A 9,246-nucleotide genomic window follows, 5' to 3' on the forward strand; every position below is an offset into this window, starting at 1 on the left:
GAGGGACAGACAGAGAGAGAGAGACTTGTACACAATATATTTCAGTTTGCTTGAGTTCATGGAGGATTTTCCAGGTTATTCTGAGAGCATCTTAGTCATCAATCCCCATAAAACAGTAATATAGAAATACAATATAAATCCTCAATTTACCCTTTCACTCAGAAAAGATTGGACTTGTTTAGTATTCAGGTGGGGAACCTATCCACAACAATAGAGTCCCTAAGAGAAACAGTGAGGAGGCTTTGGGGAGGCTGCTTCTCTTGGGCCAAGGCTGATAAGGTTCTGCAGCTGGAACATTCTCCTATCCAAATCCCTCTTCTAATACCAATGATCTTATTTGAAATTTGCCAAACAGGAAGATGGAAGCAAATATGCCTATAATTCATCATTGATTATAAGGAGCGTGTGACCTGATAATAAGGACTATTCTCTGGCCACAATATGCCAACTTGAGGATACAATACACTTTTATAAGCACAGAACAAAGTAAAGAGAGGAAATCACCACAGAGGTGAGAGACTGTCACTGGTTGCTTTCAAAGAAGCAGACATGGGTGCCACATGTTATGAAGACCTCTCATTCACTAGGAATGCCTTTGTAAACTTACAGGTCCCAGCTACTCCCAGAATTCCCTGATGAAAACAGACTTACTGATGAGTGGAATATTTGATAAGATCATCTTAATTTTAAAGACGGGACAAGGACAGGTTCTCCTGGTCAAGTTGTCCTGGCTTCTCAGGAATAGGCTAGAAACCTTGCAAGAGGTGCTGAAACAATTGTGACACAATGTTTTATGAGACTATTGAGAACATAGAATATCTTTAACTCATGGTAATTGTATTCTTAGTGTAACATCAGGGAAGGAGATGTGGACTCTAGCACACCTAAACTTCTCACTCAAATATGAAGAAATGGGCGTCACAAAATAACTGTATGCATTTAACATATACTCTAACATATTTAACATATATTGGTCTATCTGTGGGGAAGAGGGTGGGAAGGAGCAGAAAAAATTGGAACAAAGGGCTTTGCAATTGTCAATGCTGAAAAATTACCCATACATATATTTTGTAAATAAAAAGCTATATAATAATAATAATAAAGAAATGAGCTTCAGATTTAAAAGCGTCATTATATACAAATTATTCATTTTGCAGAAGAAGAATTGAATAAAAGAAAAAGAACCAAAAAAAGAAAAAATATGGAGCACTTCATGAATTTTTGTGTTATCCATGTACAGGGACCATGCTAATCTGTATCATTCCAATTTTAATATATGAGCTATCCATGTGAGTACCTGCCTCTCCTTCACTGTCAAAAAAGGGGGGATGGTTTTTTAAACTCCCCCTCCCTTTGGCCAAAAGGGAGAAAAGTCAGGTTCTCCATTCCAAAATCACCCTGTCTCTTTTTACTATGAGCAGGCATACTATTTCCAAAGTTAAAGCCCAGCAACCAAACTGTGTCCTGAGACAAGCAGAACAACAATCCTTTGCACTCATCCTCTGGATAACCTCAGCCACAAAGAAATTCTGAGAATAATTCTACATGAGCATTAGCTGATTGTTTGGACAAGCACCTGTAATCCCCATGCTCCATTCATGAGTCCTGCTAGGAATCACATTTGTGCATTGTTGCTATTACCTTTCCATGGTCGGGGGTACAGATCACTGTGTATTTATTGATATAAGTTTTGAGATTTGCCCACACTAAATGGTGTTTCCTCTAGAGAACTGAGAGCACATGTATCTCGTTTTCCTCTTTAAATGGAATAAATAAAGCCTTTTACTTAAGGCCACTGTTAGCTCTTTGTTTTTATTTTATTATTAGAGTTAAATGTGCTTTATAATCTATAAGGAGCTTTATGGTTTCTTCAGTTAATATCTAGTTGCAGAACTCCCTTGACTTGCATGTAGACATTTCTGAGGACAAATATAAAAAAGGTAGACTTGAATTGTGAACATTTTCCTCAAAAGCTACAAAAGATTTCTTGGCATTTGTTCTTGATTAGGGGATTGCTGGCTCAACAACTACTCAAACAGAAATGCCTAGATCCAATCCCCAGAGCAAATCAGTAAGAGTCCCAAGGACTTCTGCCTCTAATCTGAAATTTCCACCTACACTTCAGGGTAAGTCACTGTTGGGTTTTTGTTTTAGCTTAATGCAAAAACAGTAAGTTTATAATCAATAATGATTACCACCAAAAAGTTTCATTTGGTTATTTTTTGTTGTTGTTCTTTATTTAACTTATTCTGATGCCAAAATCCTTCACAAGTCATGAAGGAAGTCATTACTTTCTGATGACTTTACTTAAAGAGAATGAATGCATACAGTTCACTCACAAGCCAGAAGAACACAGATTACAATTATCCTGGAGAGCCTAAGATGCTGTTTCATGACAGCCCCTAGGCCTGGAGGGAAACCTTTAAAACTGGGGCTAACTGAACCAAACTGGACTCACTTGTGTAATTTAAACATGTCTCAGAGGAGAAGCAGTTGAACCAGCTTCCATATATTCCATAATCAGTTGGCAAACCTTGAAGCCAATGAAGGTGTGAGTGTGTGCATGTGTATGTATGTATGTATGTGTGTGTGTGTCTATGTGTGTGGGGTTATCTAGTCTTGGGTAGAACTGACCTCTTCTGATCATCATCACCCACATTCCTGCAGTTGTTTTTAATGCAGAGTTGCTCTTTCCAAGATAGAACATTCATTCACCACTCTCTTTGACACTGGAATGTCCCAAGGTTTCTAGTACCTTTTCTTAATTACTGAATGATTTTCTTCTCCTTTTCCTCCTGTTCCTCCTTCTCCTCTTCCTCTCCTGCTCCTCCTTCCTCTTCTTCTGCATAAATCACAAAGACTCCATTTGAATACTTAAGACTGTCTTTAACCAGGAAGCACTCTGTCTTCCAAACAAAAATCTCTAATAAGTAAGAGATCAAAGTTATGGAATCAGAGCATTCATGTTGAAAAAATAGCTCACCTCTTCATCCACATAACAATTATAACAATAATAATAATAGCTAGGAGATTATATGTGCGTGTCTATATATACATAATGTGTGTAAGTATCTCTCTATATAAACATCTACACACATATATTTTATATAATGTTTTATAGCTATTTCCCCTATATTTTCATAATTTGAGAATTGGTATAATTATTGTTAGGATTACTAAGTGAGAACTCGGGTTGTCTGGATAGTGACAAGGTGAGAATTCAGGTTGGACAATTACAAGGTGAAAACTCAGGTTGACTTGATGGAAGGAGCAGGCTCATTGGCTGAGGTGGTTCTTCCCAGAAGCCCTTGCATTATCCCACGCCCATTCTCTGGGAGGATAAAAGAGACAGCATTGGGCCCAGAGAGCAGATCGGCCTGGAGAAGGATAAGAGCTGGAGGAGATTCAGAGCCAGGATTCAAGAAGAAGACTCTGCATTGCATCAGGCTTGACGGGGCTCTCTGCAGGAAGGGAAGTCACTTCTCTGGACAAGAGTTAACAGCAACTGCCTGGAGACAACGGTTCGTTACAGGAAGAAGAATCTGTCAGAGAGATTTGAGTAGAAGACACAGCAGATCTCTTCCCAGAGAGTGATCCTGCAGCTTCTGGAGACGACAGCTCATTACATTTGGCGCCCAACGTGGGGCAAGGACTTTTGCTTATCCTGACAAGAGGAGCTAGACCAGACCTTCGCAATTATAATCCTCACATTACAAATATGGAAACTCAGGGAAACAGAAGTTATATGAATTGTGAAGGATAACAAACCTATAAATACCTTCTGTGGCAGCTAGGTGTTTCAATGGTTCAAGAATCAGGAGCAACTGAGTTCAAATCCACCTTTAGACACTTACAATTTATACTTATGCAAGCTCTTTTAACTCTATTCTCTAAGTTCTCTGGATATACATGAGCAAGAGAAAGAAATGGAAAACCATTCTAGTATCTTTGCCAAGAAAAAACCCAAACCAGATCATGATAGCTGTAACAAGTACCTTCTGAGGCAGGATTTGAATCCTAATATTGAACCAGCCCTGCATTCCTGGTAGAAATCCTACTTGGTCATAGTGTATTATTCTAGGGCTGACTTTCTGTAATCTCATTGCTAATATTTTATTTAAGATTTTTTGCATCAATATTCATTAGGGAAATTGGTTTATAATTTTCCTTTTCTGTTTTCACCCTACCTGGTTTAGCTATCAGCACCATAACTGTGTCATAACAGGAATTTGGTAGGACTCCTCCTTTCCCTATTTTTTAAAATAGTTTATATAGTATTGGAATTAACTATTCTTTGAGTGTTTGGTAGAATTCACATGTAACTCTGTAGAGTTGTTGTTGGTTTTCTTGAGGTCTGGAGGGTAGCCTTCTTTTCAGTAGTGTAATCACCACAAGAATAGCCAGGTGTTAAAGTCCAAAGTCTTTATTTTCTCTTTCACAGTCTAGTTTCCTTGACTGGGGCCTAGGCTAGCTTTCTTACAGGCCTTCTGGACTGCTGGTTTCAGTGGAGAAGCTAAGTAGGACAGGCCTGCCACCACAGTTATATGACATAAAATGAATGAATTTGTCTCTCCTTGGCTAGGAGAGCTTGAGCTCCCACCTCTAGCTCTGACTCTGGCTGAGTTTGTCCCAATTTATATGCTCTTAAAATTACATTATCATAGGCATGAATTTTGTATAACTAAAGTACTAAGTACATGTACTGAACTAGAGAACTATTAATCATCATGCTAAATTAGATAGCCATTGTCTTTATCAATTCCACTGATAACACCTTGTAAGAATCCTTGTTTCAGAGTTCTGGCCCATAACATAAATCCATCTGGCCCTGGGGATTTTTTTTTTATAGAGAGTTGATTAATAACTTGTTCTGTTTCTTTTTCTAAAATGGGACTATTTAAATAATTTATTTTCTCTTATGTTAATCTGGGCAACCTATATTTTTGTAGATATTACTTCATTTCATTTAGATTATCAGATTTATTGGCATATAGTTGGGCAAAATAACTCCTAATTATTTCTCTAATTTCCTCTTTATTGGTAGAAAGTTCTCCCTTTTCATTTTTGACACTAACAATTTGATTTTCTTCTTTCCTTTTTCTAATCAAATTAACTAAAGGTTTATTTATTTTCTTGTGTGGTTTTTTTGTTCATAAAACCTACTCTTAATTTTATTTATTAATTCAATAGTTTTCTTATTTCAATTTCATTAATCTCCCCTTTTATTTTCAGAATTTCAAATTAGGTTTTTAATTGAGGGTTTTAAATTTGTTCTTTATTAGTTGTAAGTGTAATTCATTTATCTTCTCTTTCTTCATCTTATACATGTAAGCATCTAGAGATATAAAATTTCCCCTTATAACTGCTTTGGCTCCATTCCACAAATTTTGGCATGTTGTCTCATTGTCATTCTCTTGAAAGTAATTATTGATTGTGTCTATGATTTGCTGTTTCTTCCATTCATTATTTAAGAGTAATTTTTGGTTTATTTTCTCCTGGCCTTATATTGCATAAGATTTTTATTGCATCATGATCTGAAAAAAAAATGCATTTACTATTTCTGACATTCTGCATTTGATTTAGAGGTTTGTATGTCCTAACATAGAGTCAATTTTTTATAAGTTCCATAAAATGCTGCAAAAAATGGAAACTCCTTTCTGTCTCCATTCAATTTTTCCCTAAGATCTATCATATTTAACTTTTCTAACATTTTATTTACCTTCTTAATTTCTTTCTTATTTATTTTGTGGTTCAATTTATCTAGTTCTGAGAGAATAAGATTGAGATCCCCCACTTGTATAATTTTGCTATTTCTTCTTGAATGTATCTTAACTTCTCTAAGAATTTGGATGCTATACCACTTGGTGCATATATGTTTAGTATTGATATTGCTTCATTATCTATGGCACCTTTTAGTAAAATATAGTTTCCCTCCTTATTTCTTTTCATTAGATCTATCTTTGCTTTTACTTGATCTGAGATGAGGATTGCTAACCCTGCTTTTTTTTTTTTTTTAACTTCACCTGAAGCATAATAGATTCTGCTCTAGCATTTTACCTTCACTATACCTTAAATGTGTTTCCTGTAACCAAGATATTGTAGGATTCTGGCTTTTAATCCAGTCTGCTATCAGCTTCTGTTTTATGGGAAAGTTCATCCCATTCACAGTTAAAACAACAAATTCTATATTTCCTGCTATCTTATTTACCCTAAGTTATGCTTATCTTTTTCCTTTCCCCTTTCTCTCCTCCCCAATATTTTGCTTTTGATGATCACCTCCCTCAAACCATCCTCCCCTTTTAGAGTCCCTCCCTTTTTTCACACCTTTCCTTTAATAGTTCCATTTTCCCTTCTATTAGTCTTTCCCTTTCTTTCCCCCCTTTCCCTCCCACTTCCCTATAACTTTAGACAAGTTTCTTTGTGAAATCAAACATGTCTGATATTTTCTTTTATAGCCAAACCTGATGAGAATAAGATTCACACAATGCTTATCTCTCTCCCTTCTTTCACTCAATTATGATAGATTGCTTTTTGCCTCCTTGTGAGAGATAATTTCCCTTATTTTGCTTCCTTTTTCCTCTTTTCCAGTACCATCTCCTTTCTACCTCTAGTTTCTTTTTCATACTATCATAATAAAATCAAATTATACTTACATGCTTTAAGTATACCCATAGCCTAAATATAGCTCTCAAGAGTTCTTTCCTTTTACCTTTTTATGCTCCTCTTGAATTCTGTGTTTGGAGATCAAATTTTTTGTCCAGTTCCAGTCTTTTCATTAGAAATAGGTGAAATTCACCTGCATCATTGAGTATCCATCCTCTTCCCTGAAAGATAATGCTCATTTTCGCTGGATATTTTATTCTTGGATATAATCCAAATTCCTTTACCTTTCTGAATATGAGATTCCAGGCTCTTCGATCATTTAAAGTGGAAACTGCTAGGTCCTGGGTAATCCTAATTGCTGTTCTTCAGTATTTAAATTGTTTCTTTCTGGCTTCTTTCAATATCTTTTCTTTGGTGCAACAGTTCTGATATTCCTAATCTGATATGATAGTCATGATATTCCTTGGGGATTTAATTTTGAAGTCTCTTTCTGGAGGTGATCAGTGAACTCTTTAGATGGCTATTTTACCTTCTGATTCTAAAACATTAGGGCAGTTTTCTTTTATGATTTCTTGTAAGATAATGTCTAGGTTCTTTTATTATTATTATTATTATTATGGCTTTCTCGAAGCAATGGAGCAAAAGTGGGAGAATGGGGGGAAGAGTGAATGACTCACATCAGAATTGGCTCAAAGAGGGAATAATATTCACATTCAATGTGGACAGAGAAATCTATCTTATCCTATAGGAAAGTAGGAGAGAAAAGGGTTAAAAGAAGAGAAAAGGTGATAAAAGAGAGAATTTTGGGAAATGGGGTGATCAGAAGCAAAATATTTTTGAGGAGGAAGAGGGGGAAAGGAGAAAGAGAATAGCATTAACAAGGAGGGAATGTAGTTAGCAATTATAATTGTGAAAATAATTTTAAAGCCATTTTTCTCTATCAAAGGCCTCATTCCTCAAATATATAGGGAAATTTATCAAATATATATATATATATATATATATGTCAGCTCTTTTCTCAGAGCAAAGAACTGAAAATTGAGTGGATGTCCATCAAATGGGAAATGGCTGAATAAATTCTGGTATTTGATTATGAAGAAATGTTATTTTTTTGTAGGAAATGATGAGTAGGATGCTATCAGAAAAACTTGGAAAGTCCTCCATGAGCCCAATTAAATTGAAATGTACTGTGTATATAGTAATAGCAAAGTTTTGGGATGATTAGCTGTGAATGACTTCCCTATTCTCAGCAATACAATAATCTGTTAGGTTCTTATTAGGTGCTAAGTCAGTACTTAACAATTCTCTAGCTCAGGGTTCACACTTTTAGTTCATACCTTTAAAAGGAGTTCTGAAAAGGAGTTTACACACCTTTAAAAAAGAGCAAGTTCATTGGTCAGTAAGGAGTTCTCACAAGCCCCTGTATCAACAAGCCCATTCTCTGGGAGGATAAAAAGAGGAACATTGAGTCTGAGAAGTCAATTCTGGACTGGATCAAGGAGAAGACATCCCGTGGATTTGCTAGTCCAGCAACCCCACACTTTTGGAGGGGAAGAAGAGGATTCTCAATTCTACCTTTGCTCTGGCTGGAGGCTCCAGAAGCATCCCAAGAAACCTGCTCATAGAGGAAAAGATTATACAGAAAAGAAACCTCCTCCCAGAGAAGGATTATAATTGAGAGACAAAAGGACATTACATTCTGGTGCCCACAACATGGGGGAAGGACTTTTGCTTATCCTGACTCTGGCTGATTCTGAGCCCTTCAGAGAAGCTAGTCTGGACTTAACAATAATCCAAGATTACTCTGAAGGATTTTTGATGAAAAATTCTCTCCACACCAAGAGAAAGAACTGATTTGTCTGAATACAGATTGAAGAATAGTTTTTTTTAAAAAAAAGAAAAACTATCTTGAGGTTCTTTTGGAGGGGAAGATCTATGTTTTCTTTTTCAATATGACTTCCATGACAAAGTTTTATGTAATGTCTCGTGCATTCTCAATGAGGAGAGAAGCAATGGAGAAAGGGAAAGAATTTGGAACTCAAAGATTTAAAACAAATATTAAAAAATCATGTTATATATAAGTGGAAAAGATAAAATATTTTTAAAAAGAAAAATTAGAGCTAGATATGTGGGAAGTAGTGGAAGAGCAACTAACTGAATATTATAAAGCTATGGGTCCTGATTCAATAATATAATACAATTAGCTTTAAAGAATCCCACAAGTTCTAACAAAGTAGCTGAAAAGCATGGAGAATTGGACAAGAACAGCCCTGATGAACTTAAGAGGTGTGGTGCTTCTCACTTTCACAGCTCAGTTACACCTGAGCAGGCACCCTTAGGGCATTTCCTAACTCTTGACCATCTCCCCTCAATTTCACTTTCCTGGGTGGAGGGAGAAGGAGGTGGGGAAGGGCAGCAACACCATCAGCACCACCCATGCAGGATCTTTGTCCACTCCCTATGACATGATTACAAAAGGCATTAATTAAAGCTAAAAATGAAGGACAGGATATATCTGATTTAAAAATAGAAATGTACCCTGTGATTGAAGAGTTTGACTTGCTCTTGTCTGAGAAGTCAGAGTGGGCATTCCCCATCCTCTGGCCTACCTCCCTCAATTAACCCTTCATGGGGGGAGGGGGA

The 9,246-nt window shown here is 36.4% G+C and overlaps 1 non-coding gene across 1 annotated transcript; it reads right to left on the minus strand.

Annotated features, from left to right (window-relative positions):
• Positions 1 to 1,195: 1,195 nt before the first annotated feature.
• Positions 1,196 to 1,297, minus strand: LOC141565176 (U6 spliceosomal RNA). Its single transcript, XR_012488871.1, has one exon. It is a non-coding gene; the product is annotated as a U6 spliceosomal RNA (small nuclear RNA).
• Positions 1,298 to 9,246: the final 7,949 nt, after the last annotated feature.

The sequence above is a fragment of the Sminthopsis crassicaudata genome, chromosome 3, assembly GCF_048593235.1.
Source record: "Sminthopsis crassicaudata isolate SCR6 chromosome 3, ASM4859323v1, whole genome shotgun sequence".
Classification (NCBI taxonomy): Eukaryota; Metazoa; Chordata; class Mammalia; order Dasyuromorphia; family Dasyuridae; genus Sminthopsis; species Sminthopsis crassicaudata.